The sequence below is a fragment of the Lygodium microphyllum genome, chromosome 7 (assembly GCF_053477565.2).
Source record: "Lygodium microphyllum isolate KBCC chromosome 7, Lygodium_microphyllum_v1.1.10, whole genome shotgun sequence".
In the NCBI taxonomy this organism is placed as follows: Eukaryota; Viridiplantae; Streptophyta; class Polypodiopsida; order Schizaeales; family Lygodiaceae; genus Lygodium; species Lygodium microphyllum.
In genome coordinates, this window is record NC_141141.1 from 81816864 (window position 1) to 81836120 (window position 19257).

The 19257-nt window shown below is 40.3% G+C and overlaps 1 pseudogene; it reads left to right on the top strand.

Annotated features, from left to right (window-relative positions):
* Positions 1-18124: 18124 nt before the first annotated feature.
* LOC148033626 (uncharacterized) lies at positions 18125-19045 on the top strand (annotated as a pseudogene).
* The last annotated feature ends 212 nt before the right edge of the window (positions 19046-19257 follow it).

Here is a 19257-nt window from a genome sequence, read left to right on the forward strand (position 1 = left end):
TCATCACTATCCAAAGGTAATCTAATCTTCTTGTCATCTGTCTTATATTTTTTCAGTACTCTAGCTTCTTTGCTACAACTTGTAAATTTCAGCCCTTGCAGTAAATACCGTGGTAAATACAAATTTTGCTATATATAAACAACACCCAACTCTTTTTGCTGAAATATTTCAACAAAGGACACTTTTTGCTGAGAAATATTAGCACCTAAATTTTCTTACAACATGAAATCAACAATCTTACAATTCATCTCTAGAGAATTGACTTGTAAGACATATGATACCTCTTCATTTTCAAATTTTAGCAATGCTGACAGATTCTCCATAGTCTTTGAGCATGATAGCTTGTCATAAAGGCCATTAGTAATCTTCTCATCACAAATATTCTCCTCAATCTTCTTCAAGATTGTAGTCATCTCGATGTCGGAAAGTAGCTTGAATCCAGGTTGTGTTTTCGGCTTTGGATCTTTTCTCTTCGGGGCTTTCTAATCTTTCTGTACTTTCGGCTTCTAAACATCAGCCAGACTTTGCTCTAGTTCTAAAGAAGAAGGCTAAGAAACTTGACTCCTTGAGATTTTTCCATCCTAGAAGAATTTGTAGGGGTAGATGAAGTTGGGGCTAAAATTGAAGCTAGTTACTACTCCCTTTCTAGTCATCTTGTTTTGTAGGTCTTTTAAGTTCTTTAAAATCTCCTGCATCATACTTGACAATTAGTTTTATAGTTGGTCAAGCAATCGCAGCAGGAATATGCATGGGCATAGACATAGGCATAGAAATAAAAGAAGTAGCAGATGATGCAACAAAAGAAGTAGGAGAGGTCGTGGTAGGAGAAGACATTGCTGATGGTGACTGCATGTCGTTCTTGTAAGCAAGCCTTCCATCTCCGTCTCTTTGTCAATAAAGAGACCACATAGACAACATCGTGCTAATCCGTCTTCAATCCCATAGGCTGCGTATGGTCTTCAAGAAGCTTTTCCAACTTATCCTAAAGTGCACGATCAACCACCTGCAAAAATAACTCTATTTTTTTCAAGTTTAGAGCTCTTTGCTTTAGTGCATTCAACAGGTTATATCGCTCTTCAAATTCCCATAACAACTTCTCAAATAATTTGTGCTCACTAACCACAACCTCGATCGCCTTGGTCGCACCATGTGTATGCTCTTCTTCTTATTGTAACATTCATTGTTGATCAAATTCTTGCTAATGTAAGTACTTTCTTCTGCTATTGCATAGATAACTACATTTGTTGATTCTGAATCATGATGGTTGAAGATAAGAGTTTGCAATAAAGTCTTCATCTCATCAATTGAAAAGGAAGAAGTAGTCAATGATGAGGGTGGATTATTCAAAGAGTCTCCCATCTCGATGATTAGAAGCAACGCTTTCACGTTGGGTTCACCAGATGCGGCACGGAATTCGCACGGGGTTTTGTGAAGGTTTCTCACTACAGGGATGCTTTGAGATGGAAGAATTCAACGAAATAAAACTTATCCAATATAATTTTAAATGAGAAAAAAAATTATTGATTAAAAATACATGCAAGTTAGAGGTTTGTAAGACTTTTGGATTAGATGAAAAGAGTTATGGGAAAGAGAAGAATGAATTCTCAATCTGAGAGAGAAGAAAAGAAGGTGGCATGCAAGATTTTATGGGTAGAATTTCAAGGAAGGCGAGGAGCATCAAGCTCAAACTCAAGCCACTCTCGTGGAATTTATGCTGAGAATTTCAAAGAGGGCAAGGAGCTCATAGCTTGACTTGAAAGCCATTCCGCAGATCTTGATTATGACCTTCAAAGTGGGCGAGAAGCTTAAATCTCAACTCAAACCAAACTTCATAAACGACTTGCCATGAAAACTTTGATGTAGGTGAGGGGCTTAAGACCTCAAGCCTTCTCTCCAAAATTTGATGGCAATCTTCAAAGATGGCAAGGGATAGAAGCTCCACCTCTAGCCTCTCTCACTTGTTTTGATGATGGATCCCCCCCTAAGGCTATCATAATGTCACCTTTATATAGTTTTCTCTCCTACATCTTCACATTGTGCTTTTCTTTACCCTAAAAAATCCCGAGGCTTTCTAGCTTAGCACATTAAGGTTTAGCTTTAAAAGTGTATGCTTTAGGAAAACACTACGCTTTAAGAAAGCATAATGCTAAACTGTCGTGTCGTTTCTTTTATTTGTAAAGCTTAATTATTAAGCTTTTTTCACCATCCTTTTTGCCACCCCCTGCATATGCTTGCCGGTAATGGCACACTTAGAACCTAAGGCAATACGGCAACCATCGGAGGACCATGTCTGATTTATGAGGGCTGCTTGTGATTCACTACTATCTTGGGTCCAACGGAAAATGCAATTGCATGAAATTCCACTACAGGCAATACAAGCACGAGGCCAAATGGAGACTCCACTACATTGATGTTTGTTGAAGGAGACTCCATGCACAAGCCAATTGCAATCAGAGAAAATGTAGGTAGCAATGGCTTGATAATCCGTGCAATTGGTTGCATAAACGTGTAGCAATTAGAGCTATTGTAGGGTAGATAGCAGCACACTGCTTGATGCTTCAGGGGGGCTTTGGTCTTTGTACTCCTAATTTGGAGAAGAAGCTCTAACAATCGAGATGAAATGCTTCCTTCCATACGTAAGAGTAGCCATAACGTTGATGGGAAGCCAACAAAGGGATCATTTGTTTGTGTCTGACTCAATTGAAACACTAATGCAGTTGTAGTGGGCACTAGATCGTAAATTTCTATCATAATCTTCTTCGGCAAGTCCAGAATGACTGCAGTCCAAACTCAATAGCCACTCCCATAGATCTCCTCGCAACTTCAAAGTATTCGTCATCAAAATTCTATGGGAGTGGCTATTGAGTTTGAGCTCTGAGCTCCTCCCTTTCCTTGAAGATCTCTCCATCAAATCCTCACATTCCACCTTCTTCTCTTCTCTCTTAGATCAAGATTATGACCTTGTCTTCTCATTGGTGAGTGAACCTTTTCTTGCTTTGAAGAGATAAGGCGAATTTCTCTACAAGGGGCTCATCCTATTTGCTACCGAGCATCATATCAATGAACAATTTGTCATCACAAGTTCCATCTCGAGCTTATCATATATCTTTTGATCATATCCTTTAACTCCTTTTGACCAAGAGTCTTTTGAACTTGTATATTGTCTATATCTTTTCATATTCGCCTTGTATCTAAACTTTTTCTTTTGGGTAATTATTTTGAGTTGAGTACTCTTCATCAATGTTTGCTCCCATCTCACAAAGCGTCCCTGCCGGCAACGAGTGACTTTCACAAACTCCCACGCGTATCTCATGTGACACCATAGGGCCCTGGAGGTTTAGGCTATAAGGCTTGGCAGTGATCTTTGGAGTGAAAGAGTAGTTGTCAAGCCCATTTGAGATCGCGATATAGCATCATTGAAAACCTAGCTTCTATCTTTCCTATTCATGAGAATGTGTATCTTAGTAAAAAACCTTCCTTCAAGGTTCATCCCACGCTCACAAAGCAAGGCTTCTTATATTCAACATGTGAAGACCCTTTAAATCTTGGCAACCGTGTTTGTACTTTGCAGGAGTCAGTTATTATCAGAATTCCGACAAGATGAATGCAGAAGTCAGTTATCATCCATATGCTACCACAGAACAGCGCAGTTTAAGTTCAATACGTCAAGTTGACCGGTTCAACTTGTTGGGTAAGTCCTTCAGGCTCGTGGTGCATAACTTTTTCATGATTTCTAATGCATAATTGATTAATTCGCTGCGGTCAACATCTTACCTTTCCAGTCATTTCAATATGCATGGGTCTGAAAAACGATGTCCTGTCTCTGATCTATACTTAAAAATTCGATTCAGAGCGTCGCAGCCCAGCTGGCTCAGATACACGAGAAACGTGTTATAAGACTAGCTGGTCCAGAATGCAGAGATTCAGTCGCCCCAGGCGGCACGATTGATATTAGTACATCAAGGCCTCTCTCATTTAATTCGTAGTTCCCTTTGTTTGTCTACTAAATATATCGTAATCTACGGTTGATCGTCAGCGGATTTTCAAGTCCAATCTGGCTTCAGACGTTGTTGCTGACCGACGGGCTAATGACGATGGACCAGGATGGCGACAGCCGGGGGCGGCCTTCTAGATTCCGAAAGTCACTTGCTACAGGCTTTCTAAAAGGTTAGACGATACGCCTGGACCCCGGACAGGAGAAAGAAAAAGCAGAGATGTGTAATGCAGGCGCAACATTAGGGCATCTTGCCACGATTTCTTTCGCCCAGAGCGAGTTCGCACTGATGAACATCCCGCACTAACTGATGCACAGATTAGCAAATTATCCCGATCAGGTCTTAGAATGTCTCCGAAATGATATTTTAGCTGGAGACGATCCACGTAGTACTGATCAGGATCAGCTATATCGGACGGGGGCTCCTTCTGGATTCATTAACCCTCTAATAGACGCTATCTCGGACCATAATACATTGCTTTATGACTCTTCCACGGATCAGAATAGCATTCAGCCTCAGTATTATCTTGATCATGCGGTGCCTAATCACGCCCACCTGGCGTCCTGCACGTCGAGCCTACACATGGCTCTAGCTAGGTCAGTACTGGCAAGATCACGAGCCCCCAGGTGAATTCCGCTGTAGTAAGCCTAAACGGCGTGCACATTGTAGTGATCAAACGCAATATACAAGCGTGCAGCCGAAGCAAGGGTTTGGCGATCACGCCAAAGAAGAGCAATATGTTAAGGTTGGACAATATAGCAGTGATCTAGCAAGCTATATAACAAGGTTACAGCCATACACAAATCACAAGAAAGGGCATGTCGATGTTGGGCCCTCGTTAAATGGCGAGTTAGGCCGTCAATTCAAGGATCCTGCGTCAAGTACTATTGAAGACAGGCTCATTCGTTCCGAACGGGAATTTGTGCACAGGCAAGCTATTTCCAAAACGTGTATCAATTGTAAAACCCTTTAGACAACTATGTTTTTGATATATTGTAAAACCCTTTAGAAAACTATATTGTGATTGGTGAATCTCACTTCAACAATCTCGGTCAAATTTTCCTTCTGCGGACAATTCCTTCAACCATTCGTTGTGCAATATGTCAGCACCACGCTTCTGCACTTGCAAGTAGTCTGAAGTAATGTGAAACAGCCTAACTCACTCATTTGCCCTCACCCATACACACATCTCACGCGCGTGCGCGCACAGAGACACTCTCTCTCATATATGCACATAATATCCTATTAGAAATGTCACACAACTCTAGGAAGTATGCAAAATAGCATAGTTCTTGCAACCCCTTTCCCAATGGCCTTGGACACCCTACCTCCACATTCCTACCCACATAACGGAACCAAACGATCCCGCATCTGAGACGAATAGGAGCAGTTGGGTAACTTTTGCTAATATAACACAAGTTATAAAATGCACAACAATGGCTATCATTGCTTTTGGTGTGTTTCAAAAAGGGACTATGGGAAAGTTCCCTTAGTGCACATGAGCTTGTTGGCACTTTATAGCGTACTTGCAAACTATACATTATCTATATGCTTTATGCTTGTATGTAGCTCGCATGCAAGTGTGAGCTGTGGATTATACATGCATATGCAAGATCTAGGCACAACATATTACATGAATAGACCTTATAACCATGGCCAGATGGTGCACATGACCCATGAGGAAAACCTTGTAAACCATAATGTGGCTTATGTTGTAGATGACAAATAGACACATTTTTTAAACTTGAAGAATTATCTGTCTAACACCCTATCTAAACACCCATGTCTACATGAGTCATGTTTGCAATTTGAATGTGTTTATAAACATGCTTATAGACACAATAGTTTTTTATTTATAAGACTAGGAAGGTGCTAGTTGCAAATCGTAGGTCCATTTGCGATGCAATTATTTAAATAGCAGTTCCTAGTTTTCTTTTCTTTCTATGCACATTAGAGATGATGTCATTATGCCATAATGAGTCTAATTAAGAAGCTGATTTTAAGTATGACAGTGCATCAAATTGACATGCAAAACAACAACACATGTGCATTGTCTCATTCAACAAGACATTATGACAATTCTAGCATGATACAATAATGAGACTGTACAATGAACCTTGTTTTGTCCACTTGAAAATGTTGACGAGCGTGTCATACATACATGTGAAAGCCAAATTTTGGATTGATATACGAAAATAACCAGTCATAGATATAGATATTTTCCTTGGATTCTCTATCTTTTAAGCCCAATAATTCTTCTCTTCCTTTGGATGAATATCCTCTTCTCCCTTTGGCTCATTATGTTTTTCTTTTTGTCAATCCACCTATACATGAGACAATATAGATATTAGCAACAATTAAAATGTATGAATGATTAAAATAAAAAATATATAGCTTATAATTTCATCGTCCTATATTTTGATTTTTATGCCTTAGTCTTTCTAGTACTCTATGATTAGGTGCTCTACGCCTAGATTCTCCTAGCACTTTGCACTAATGTTCTCCTAGCACTTTGCACTAATGTTCTTCTAGTGCTTGGCACTAGCATTTGAAAACAAGTTTCATGTGGCAAGAGGGATCATGGGAAGTTATTTACCTTGCCCTATCTTTTAAGGGAATATGTGCAAGACTGGCAACTAGGCCCACAAATAACCTAAGAAAGGAGGTACAAGTATGATGCAATATTAGAGTCATTTCACAATAAATTATACCTTGTATGCCAAAGAAGGTCCTAACTAAAGGTTTCGTGACATAGGATGATTGAGCAGCTTGATGATCATCAACATTTTGCTTAAATCATGATCCCTTCTTCGATACACCTATTGGAGACCTTCGAAGTTATTGAGCCTTCTACTAAAACTTGTTCATACTAAGAAGTTTCAAGTAGAAGCTTGTTACAGTTCTTGATGTGAAAAAGAAATGCTAGCTTTAGATTGAGAAGTTTATAATTAGATCCATGCATAGATTAATGTGCATACCAAGGTTGCTCGATCGAGGCACTCATGGTAGAGATTGAGAAGAAATGATGGAAGAAAACTTCATTATACTATGGAAAGAGACATGACAATTCTAGATGGAGTTGCATGGATCATCTCACTTCAGATTATACGGCATCAAAACATACACGACTAAGTTGTAAGTATCTAATCATGATATCAAGTTTATGCATTTATGTTGTGATTGATTATGTTTGATTCTTATGAAGTGTAATTTTACAAACTTAATGTATCTTCTCAATATATATACAAAACATTTTAGTGGGGTGGCATGTGGCGACTCTATGCTACCCCCCACAAGAAGCCACTTGCCTTTGTGAGTTATTGAAGAATGGGCTAGTTGAGGAGATCCTTGCTCTCTTCTTCTATTAACTTCAATGGGATTTCTCCTTAAGAATGTCCTCTTGATGTGCAAGATTGATGGGATCTTACTTTGTTTCCCATGTGTTAAGAGAACTCACATCCTTGGAATGATAATATGCCGTATGCATAGCCTTGATGGTTCCTTGGAATCGGAACACTTCCTATGCATCACCTGGATGTTTCTTTGAGCACATTTGGATTGTTTTCAATTAAGGAAAAGGAGCAATGCCTAATTCTCATGCATTATGAAGCACAAATAGTTCATCATTCATGTCTATACATTACCACTTTAGTTCACCCTTATTAGGTATGATCTAGTCTTCTCATGAAGTGATGTTGACATTGAAGATATATGATCACCCAAATAGAGTCCCAAGTATCCTCTATATGCTTTTTCTCTCACCACTTCAAGGACATCCATGACTACCAATACCACACTCTCTTGTATTTGCATGCATCGAGACTCCCTACCTTCTAAAGTCATTGGGAAAATGAAATAAAAAGTGGAGGATGCTAAACTTGTAGATGGAAGTGTCATGAATGAGATAGCATAGGTCTCATAATCTATTGCATCTAAATATCTAGATCATCATTTTAAGAGGTGAATCCTAGATATGTCAATAGTTGTATGAATTATGAATAAAGGTATCCACTAAGAAATATCAAATTTGGATCAGTGACAACAATCCATGAAACATAAAGTTTTTCAAGAATCTAAAATTAAAATGTATCATAGATCACATATCACATATGGCAATTTAGGAATATGCAACACAAGACAATCAACACGTATGTCTAGCGTAGTTTGTGTGTCTTTCTAGTTGAACCTATGCCTATATGGCTAAGCATAGGGTAGGCTAGATGGAGCTGTAGAGGCTACGCTAGACATATATATAGTCTAGGTTGGTCATATGCATTGTCATACGTATTAACATTCACCACATGAAAAAATTCTCTGCAACATTTCGTGAATTAAATCCTAGAGGTCGAGGGTAAAAGCCCCACCAAAAAAAGGGGGTGTTTGGCCTATTCTCACATTGCAAAGGTTATAGGGGTATCCAAAAGTGCTTGAAGTCTTAAGGGAAAATAGAGAGCTAAACTTTGACTTGTCTTCATGGAAAACTAGATAGCTAAATTGTAAAGGCAATTAACCCTTAGCTGGTGTGCAGATCGGTCGATGTATGCTCACGTAGTGAATCCCGGAAGGTCCCCAAGAACAATGAACTCTACTTTTTGCATAAGTTACAAGGTAAAAAGCATGAACGACAAGAGCCAAAAGACCAATTGGGTTCAATCTCCCCCCATGCCTTGTGTGAGCGCTTCACAAAGCATGTATTTTATGTATATTCCATCTTCATGCTCAATAATAGCCCAATTTACAAAAATATATCAAGATTTTAGCTTTTGAGTTTGCTTTTACAAAAATAGAAATAAAGCTAATGGACAGTGCTGACTGGCCAAAGACCAAGCCACTTTTACCCAGGTCAACAAGCCAACTCCTAAGAGTTGTTGCACTAACAGATGATTGGTACTACTAACAATGCTAATTTGATTTAGTCTTCCATTAATTGTATGACATTTTATTTGCAGTAGTCCAACTTCAAGTATTCTACACTTCAGTAAATTGTATTAGGCACTAGATTGCTAAACCTAAGATAACTACGGTTTCCCTCCATCTTTCGGGAGCGGCTTCTCATAAATTTCTCCTGCCAACTAGTGGCGGTTTATCCAGGAAGTCTTGATATTTGACTTTAAGAAGTGTGTTTCATGTAATAGATCCCTTAGTCCATTATTCATTTAATTAACAACAAACATTCAAATCAAACAATCTAATGTTCTAAAAACCCATAACTTTTATCCCTTGATAAACGTCTCCCCACTTCGTACCGCGATTTCATCGTTGCTTATTAATTTTTAAGTACTTAATTCATTTTACGAATATAATGTCCTTTCCTTCTTTTCTATTATTAAACATCAACCAGAATAAAACAAGTTCTTCCATACTCTCACATGTCCACATTCATAATTTATTTTAAATTCCCATAGCACCCTTTAATTTATCAATGAGTCCTAGTAGCCCTCCACTCCGTGTATTTAAGAAATTGGTTGTAAAATGAATAACATGTAAAAATTTAATATAGATGCTGAGGCTTTTTCCCCCATGCCATTCGATCATCAAATTGTTTGATTTTATTTGTTTTAATTTAAACTAAATTTTATAACTGCAACCTAATATTATTAATTATTAAAAAGTGTTGTCAAACTTTTTATTTGTAACTTCCCATGCTTCCTAAATGTTCACACCGCGTATAATCTCTCCTTTCAAAACCAAAACACCATATCTTTATACGAGCATTTCTTAAGTAAAATATTATTAAATTATTATTTCTTTTCTTTAACCCTTACAACAAAAATGCACTAATAAGTCAAAGATTATCTTTCCAATCTTTCACTAGGAATCTATAATTTATATCACTAAATAACACATTTTTAAAAAAGGAAAACTATGCTTTTTCTCTAAATATAACTCTTTTTGAATTTCTAAATATAGCAAACTAGCTTTAAAAATTCTGATAAAAATTCAGTAAGTTATCTGACTTATAAGCTTTATAGAAAAAAATATCAGAACTTATAAATTTTCAATCAGACATTTTATGAAAATTTATTTATGACAATTTTAAGTCATTTTTTAGCGTTTTCAATTATTATTTATTTTTAATAAATAAAAACAAGTTCAGATAAATGCAAAAAACCATGTAGCATGAGAAAAGAGGTTTAAAGACATATTTTAAAAATATTAAACTAAAGAAATTATCATGCCATATCATTTACTTTAGATAAACGAATTAAGACACTTACGTGTAAAACCGCGGGTCGTCGTCACGTCCTTGAAGACCGTGTCCTCTTGCAGTCGAGCCAAGGAGAGTCTTGTGTCCCGCCAGTCGTCTCAATCGTCAGCTCGTCAATTTTTCTCTCCCTCTCTGACTCTCGCACGACTTTTGCTCTATGACAATAGGAATGCCCCTTTTTGTTTCTTAAGTTTTAAGTTAACTCTTAATTAAGAGTTAATTGAAACTCTAGCTATGGTTTTGAATTGAAGAAGGCATCGACTCTCAATGGCCAAGGAGACTATTGCAATATCTTTCTGATGTGTCTACCAAATCGTACGCGAGCCCAGGCGATAGAACGAGAAGACAATCTTCATCCAGCCTACCACTTCAGATTAGGCAAGTATATGGAAGCTCCGAATTCTCATAGGGAGATATGGCGTCGTGTGATGAAGGCATTGATGGAGCAATTCATCTTTCCTGCTCTTCTTGATTGTGCTCTTGCTTTAGAGATGCTTTCATCTATCTCTCTCTCTCTCTCTCTCTACACGTTCGCCATGAAGAGGAGATAGGAAGTTAGGAGGAGATTTCATCTGGACCGCTCTCTTTTTCTCTCTCTCCCTCCGTGCCTCCCTCCATCCCTCATGAGGGATGGTCCTACGCAAGGACGGACCTCACGAGAGCGAGATGGAGCTTGCTAGCATGTGGCAGTGGAGTCACCAAGCAAGTGCGGAAGTGGAGTCTCCCATTCGACATCTGGAGGATGATCAAATGCACAGGCTAAGGTACTCTTGAGGGAAGGAACGAGGGCACACTAGCCGTGATCAACAAGGTCGGAGGGGGTTCTCTCGCCTATTCGTTGAGGCCTCAGCCTGTCGTGGCAGCCACGTGCGAATCAGCCATCAACAAGCCCTCGTCTCCATGGCAGTCCTGTTCGCACCCCTCTCTGAACAATATGCAGGATGGAGCCTTATCTCAGAAGCGCACGCAACTGCCATTTTGCCCCCCCCAATTTTTTTCGAGACAGAGAGACGTCACCCGAATGTAACTGCCCCTCCTCCCCTTGATATCAAGAGCCCACATAGGGTAATATAGGCACCTTTACACCCTTTGGGAATGTCAATGTGTGAGGTATTACTACTAGTCGATGACCTCAATGACACAAGGACAACCCTTGCTCGTCTAGTCCAACCAACTTTACCATATGCATGGTAGCCAACAAACTTTTGTATTTCCTCGAAGGTTGCCGCAAAAGTCATTGACATGATGATGTCCATTAAAGACCATACGAACATCTCTTGCTTTATGCAACGTCGACCAGAAGCCAGAGTTCACTTGTGCACAACCAATTCCCTCTTGCTTAACTCTAATTATTGAGCAAAGACTTGCTATACGTGTCTCAACTAGAGAAATGTGAAAATAAGCCAAGGCAGGAATCTTATCCATTGATGTAAATGCATTGATTTTGTTTCATTCCTGCAGTTCGATGTTCGATAGATAGCTTTTTAAACCATTTCTTTTGGCTTTCTTGAATCCACCCATAACCATATATCCTCTTCACCTTGGAGTGGTCCCTACTATCAAACATGTAAAGATTTGGGACACTTCTTCTTTCATCCTCCAATCCCAATGGCCTTGTACCTCTAAGTGGTAGTTACCAAACCCATCTATGTGAGTAACTAGTTTGTTGCTTGAATTCTCCATCCCCCTACTACCTTGTACATCATGGTGTTTAATTTCTTTTGGATATACTTTTGACAAGGTGTAATCCATGGTGGTAATGTATATTATTTTTTAAATAATAATAAGGATCGTTGAAATATGAAGAGACTACCACATGTGTTGTATAAGAGTGTTACTTGATGAGGACCACAATACTTGGTAATCAATCGTAGATAGATCATGATCATCAAGTCGTTTCCAAGTAGAAATCTGCCCTACTCCTAACCACTGCATATCTTGGATTGATATTGCAAAATTTCCTTTGGCACCCTTTGGGATGTCACAAGGATGAATTCACATATGACATAGTGTATCCTTATAACCTTTAACACCAAGAGTACATCCTAGGTGGTACATCCGATCTTCCTTTTGCGAGTAAGTCCCTTTGGATCACATCATCCTTGCCAAGAGTCATCCTCTTGAATCTAATATTCAACACCTCCCCAAAGAAATCTTCATGATAATCACCAATGATCTAATGATCACCCCTTGATCGTCACTGCAGTATTACTATCAAATTTTTATCTAAAACTCCACCTCCCTCTCATACAAGAACTTTCTCGTACCAACATCTCCTAGCTAGGCTACAAGGACACAGCCTCCAAAGACAACAACAACGAACACCGCATCTGCATTAAATTCATGTAAAAATTTAGTAATAAGGTATCAATTGTATACAGTTTTGCCAAAAAATTGGTGCAATAAATGGCATGTATTTAGGTGTTGTCATTCTCCCCCACTTAATTGCGAAGCGTCCTCGCGAGCACAGCTACATGACGAACATTCAGCATCACGAACACAGTTACCACGAGCAGTGCTACGCAACTTTGAAAGAAAAAATATACTCTCCTCCACTTAATTGCGAAGCGTCCTCGCGAGCACAGCTACATGATCTGCAAAACCACACATGGACAACTAGTAGACACTAAAAAGATAGGAAAAATACTTGTTGGTGTCCTATTAAAACACAAACCATACAAACATTCCAAGTAAATTGTATAAAAACTTATGCAAACTAACATTCTCCCTTACTCACTCTCCCCACTGAAATGCATAACAGAGCTTCATCCATTGCATAGAATATACCAACTAGGAAGCTGTCTAGAGCCGCTAAACAACAATAATCCCTCTAGGCAATAAATTGCCACACTACTATCCTACTAAAAATATTGCTTCTGAAATAGCATCACTGATAAGATCGTTACTTAACAAAGAACCCAAACAAGGCAAACTAATACTACAACACTAAATAGGACTCCTAGGGTTTAGCTGCTAACCCTCCATGTTCTACTAGAACAACCAGTCAATGGTTCGTAACTTCTAATTGTCCAAGGCTTCTTCTTTTAAGTTTTTTTTTTTTAAATGTCAAAAGAGTATATACATTGATTCTCTTTCCCAAAAGGTCCCACCCCAAAGAGATACAAGGCATCGGACGCAGGGCACCTGTCAAGGAAATCCCTACAGCCTACCAGGACCTCAGAGGCGATGGTTCACTACAACACAATGCCGCCATACACGCGTCCATTACACGCGAAAAGTTATGGGCGCGTGTATGGTTGTTTATACTTACAGCAATATCGGGCGCGTGTATATGCGCCAATTCAGGCGCGTGTATAATTGCATGTGAGGGCGCGTGTATTTGCGCGTTAAGTCTGTCATAATACACGCTCTGTTACACGCGACACAGAGACTAACTACAGAAATCCATTTCTTTTCAAAACAGAAAACCATTAAGTTTTAAAAATGTCATTGTGCATTGCAGTGTTTACAAACCATTACAAAATCCCACTACATGCACTTACAACAACGTAATATATTGAAAAATATATCTTCATATGGTTATTGAAAGACAAAGTATACAATAGAAATGTCATGAATTTGGAACAATACAGTGATGGATTGGTTAGGGTTCGATCTCATCTTCAATAAGATCCATCCTTGCCAAACGATCAACATCAATATCCATTTGATCAATTTGTAAGGCTACGATTAAATTTATTCTACTATCGCTATTTTGCCCATTGATAATGGTACCGATGCCTTGATCATTCTCATCATCATCACCATCATCCTCAATGGAAGGGTCATCCTCATGATCATGAGAAATGGCACGCTCATCCTCATTATCATGATCATCTACATTGGCATGTTCGACATCATCTTCTTTGCGGCTTGCCACATCCTCCATATGCTCCATATCAGTGAATGTATTATACATTACTTTGGAACGTGGTGCAATAGGGATGACATACCACCATTTACTGTCATGCACCATTGGCAGATAGATAACCTGCTCAAATACACATAATTCATTAATTAATTAGCATATCAAAAGTCAAGGGGTGCGCGAGCTTAGATATATATGTACATGAAACACATTTGTAAAAAAATGCATACCTGCTCACATTGTTGTGGCAATACGAGCCTATCTTTCTTTGTTTGCCAAAACTTTGTAGAGTCAATAGTTACATAGCCACTTGCATGGCGTTTTATTGTTGCGTTAGGCCCTTTTTCCACCACGTTCATTTGCCATTTGACATCCAAAACATACACAAAGAAGCGGCGAAAGTCAAGTCTGTATATGTCTTGGATTGTGCCACAATAATCATCCATTTTTCCATTGGCTCCCTCAAAGCTACTAATGACACCGCAATCTTGTGTATTCCTCTTTTCATCTATTCTTTGTGTTCGAAAATGCTTGCCTTCACACCATATAGCATTGAACATAGTGCACTGGACCAAAATATAAGCAATATCTATGTAAGCAATTAATGTGAATAAATATAAAAAGCCAATCACTTACAAAGAATGCAAATTTACATTTGTTCTATGTACCTTTAACATGCATCCTCGTGCATACTCCCATTCTTCCGCCGTGATATGCAGCCCCTCATCTCTCTCTGCTCTCTCCATTTCCTCATGAAACCAATCAACATGAATATCATTCGGAAGTGTTGCTAGATGCTTAGGGTACGCCTTACGAGAGCCATGTTGCCTCCGAAAGAGAGCTCTGTCTGCTTGCCTTTTTGTCTTTGCATCCTCGTATCTTGTAACCCATCTGCTCATCACATCACTATTAAGGATGCAAGTGAAATTAAGATCATCAATCAATGTTCTCTCAATTACTTTGCTCTGTCCTTTTCCTTGAGGCACAATAGACGTCATCCTCAAGTCCTCTTCATTGCTCCATAGTCGCGGCAAAGAGCTATCCACCTGATCAAGAAATTCTGATATAGGAAAGTGTCGCAAGACTTTACGAGGTACATCAAAACTCTTCACATCTGTTCTATACCTTGCTTCACCACAAGTGGGACACTGTCGAGCCTCCTTATGCGTCCCACGAAAGAGAATGCAATCATTGACGCATGCATGTATGCGATCATAATCCAATCCTCCAAGAGATGTCACATAGCGCCTCGCTTTGTCTCTTGAGGTGGGTAGTCTATTCCCCTTTGGAAGCATGTTTGATAATAGCCTGTATCCAATATCATCAATTAGCCCATAACCCTAAACCCTATACTGTAAACCAAAAACCACTAACTCAAATTTGCAAGTTACAATGCTTACTTCAATAATGCGTCAAGACTTGCATTGCTCCATCCATAAACTGTTTGTATATTGAGCAGTTCAAGTGAAGCACGTAAAATAGAGAATGTGCACCCTTCAAAAACCGGTGTCGATGAAGCGTTGTAGAGATGCTCTTGTTCCATATCATTGTCGTCCACACCTTTGCGATCATCCCTAAAAAGATTCCGCACCATGTCATCAAACACTTCCTCTTCCACAACTTCGTGGGGTGCAGGGCTATTGTCATCCCTTTCCCACTCATCTCCGACAACAGATCCCGAAGCTCCAGCATCATCTCGTCGACGCTTTGCATGCTCTCGCCGTGCGTATGGCACCATGTTAGGGTGTGGTACTGCATCCTGCTTCAATCACAGTATATATATTACAACGCGCTCCATTAATTTGCACACCATGAGTTATTTTAATACTTTCAATTCACATCTTCTCACCTCTAAACCTGTTTGAATCCATTCTCCATACATCGAGATGTGATTCAATGTAATTCGACGCGCTCGTACAATGCACCCTTGACATCGATTACACGTACACTTGATCCTTTGTGCCAGCCACACGTCGCGATCACGATGACGCATTGTCTCATCCTCACCAGAACTGCTTGAAGAGGATGATGACATGCTATGTCCAAAATAACCAATACAGAAGTAGGATCAGTTTTTAGTGAAATCATACACATCCTATGCACAAAACAATGGATACACAAGAACAATCAGTTTTTAAAAAAAGTATAAATAGTCTCTGTGTCGCGTGTACAGGCGCGTCTACTCTGTGTGAAAACGCGTGTATGAGGGCGTCTGCACTGTGTGAAATCGCGTGTATGGACCCGTGTACAATGTATTCTGCTGCGCTTTTATACGCGCTTTTACACGCGTGCTTTTTGCGTTTACCTACCGCGCGCGTCGCTTTCTTCTTTCAAAAGCCCTCTTTCAAAACACTTCTTCTTCTTCTTTCTTTGTCGCTACAATACCTCTACCTCCAGCTCTTCCAAACCCCCGAACCTGCCTCTTCCAACCAGCCTTCTCCCTCTTGGACTACCCAAAAGAAGCAAAGGGTGCAGACAACACAGAAAGGGAGAGAGAAGCAAGAATCAACGAACTCACTTTTCAAAGACTTTTCAAAGAGGTTGGTTGTCGTTTGTTTGTTTTGGCAAATCTGTCGCTTTCTTTCTTTCCACCCGTGCTATGTGTACTTGAAAGCGATAGAGGATAGAATTTATAAGTACATCTGACCGTTTCGGTGGTCGGTCCCTTTCAAAATTTTTATCGTCGGTACCGCGTGTAGTAGCGTGTGTAGACTCGCGTCTGGTCTGTTGCACAGACAGTACACGTGATTTTACACGCGGTTCTTTTCACGGGCCGGTACACGCGCTGTGTCTGTTCATTTTTTTCTCGAGTTTGAGCTGCAAATTTGGGCACCATGTCTGTTCATTCTTTACTCTTGAGTTTTAGCTGCAAGTTTGGACTTGGATTGCGGTGTTTTTCATGAATTTCGTCACTAATTCGAAATGAACTTCTTCTTTTAGCTTATGATCTTCTACTAATTCGATGTCCGTCAAGATAGAGGAAAGAGAGAGGAAGGAATTCACACGCATTCTATATGTGCTTAACTATTTCTCTCTTGACCGATATGGTCCGTTAAGATAGAGGAAACAGAGAAGAAGGAATTCACACACATTGTATATGTGCTTAACTATTTATTTCTTGACAAACGACATCCGTCAAGATAGAGGAAAGAGAGAAGAAGGAACCCTTGTGTATGTGTTTAGTCATTTCTCCCTTGATAGACAATGTCCGTCAAGATAGAGGAAAGAGTTTTTGTTTTTCATGAATTTCGTCACTAATTCGAAATGAACTTCTTCTTTTGGCTTATGATCTTCTACTAATTCGATGTTTGGTATTGTAAGAGATATGTTTATTTTCTAGAATGGTAGATATATGTTGTAGGTTATATATTGTAGGAGATATATTGAGGAGATATATTGTAGGAGATATGTTTATTTTTTATATGCATGTTTTGCTTGGTTCATTGAGGCGGAATTTCGACGCTTTGCAGATTCTTCATGGATCCAGGCTCTTCCTCCGATCCGTGGGCATACGCCACTTGGATGATGGAGATGATAAACCATTTTGGGCGCCATCCTAATCCAGTGGAGCTGACAGAGTATATGTATGCCCATCCTCCTCCTAGACTCCCAGGTCACACCGCGCCCCCAAGTACACAAGCCTCTCCACTGCCGTCTACGCCTGTGAGTCCGACGAGACGTACCCCTGCGCATACACGCTCACCGAGGAGACACACCCCTGCACGGACACACTCACGCACACCCTCCTCTGTACCATCACGTGAGGGCTCACGGCCACCATCACGTGCTCCCTCACAGCCACAGTCACGTACACAGTCACGTGCAGCCACCCCTAGTCATGGCTACTCCCGTAGTACAGATGAGAGCCGGCGCCGCAGTAAAGAGAGCGGGAGTGGAGGATGCGGTGGGTGCTTTGGTGGGGGGGGTAGTAGGGCACGCGGTGAGAGAGGGCATGGAGGGAGGCATGTACGAGGAGACAGTGAGGAGTCGGAGGAGGTGAGAGAGGTGGAGGGAGAGATTTTCTACGATGTTACGGATAGGGGCGGGGTAGTCATGGATGCGAGAGGGAAAGAGGTGATGGAGTATATGCGGGGGGTAGTTTCAAACATGTATAAAAACTGTTTTGTAAAATTTAAAGATCAGGATAGCCGGTTATGTAGGGAGGTCCTAGATAGTGTACATAGTCGGTACCCCAATCCCCCACGAGCGACATTCTCGGATGTATGGGGAAGGACGCAAATAAGGGAGATCTTAAGTAATAAAAGATCTCACCTTAAGAAACTCGCATACGATGATGGGGTGAATGTAGCTGCGGGTGGCTATCCTTGTGAGAAACCTGCCACTGCCCACAAACGCGAGTGGAAGGAGGCAAAGAAGCTCGCAGAGGGAGGCGTGAAGAGCAGGCAACATGTGGAGGCACGACGGATCCAGATGGAGACCATTGGATCGTCGCATTTCGAATCTGGCGGCGTCGAGTCGTGGGAGGCAGAGTTGTAAGTAACTTGCCTCTTTATTTGATTGTTTGCCAAATTCATTGATTCTATGATTGTTTTGATCTTACAAACTATCTTGATTATGTTACAGCGACGGGTTATGGGGAGGAGGCCCACAGCCCACGAGACTGGGTATGCTCGCCGCAATAGCAGACGTGACACGTGGGCCATCTTCAGAAACGAGGGACGTATTACGGATGCGCAGTTTGACGCGGCCATGAGACCATACGGTCGACAGGTACTTGAAAACTCTAAATGAATGATTTCGGTTTATTTAATTGCATATATATGTATACTTACATACGGTATATTTTTTGAACAGGCACAAGTTGCTGATGCTCCTGCCCCTGATGATCCAGCCGCCACTGCTGATGTTCGTGCCACTGCTCCTGGTGGAGGCGAGCACCACTCATCGGAATATACCGATGCGAGCTCCTCTGATCATGGAGAGAGCACAGGGTCCTCATCATCCTCTGATTAGCTTTCAGAATACTGTAGGATGTGGTTGTACAAAAATTTTTTGTAACTGAAGCCATGGGCTTTTTTGCACCTAGCTCCCTATTTGACTTTGTATATATTTGTTCCTAATTAAAGCCATGGGCTATTTTGACATATGGACTCCCTTGTACACAAATGTATCATGTATTGAGAATGTATTGAATCGTGAGTCTTGAGTCGTGTATTAAGTTTTAG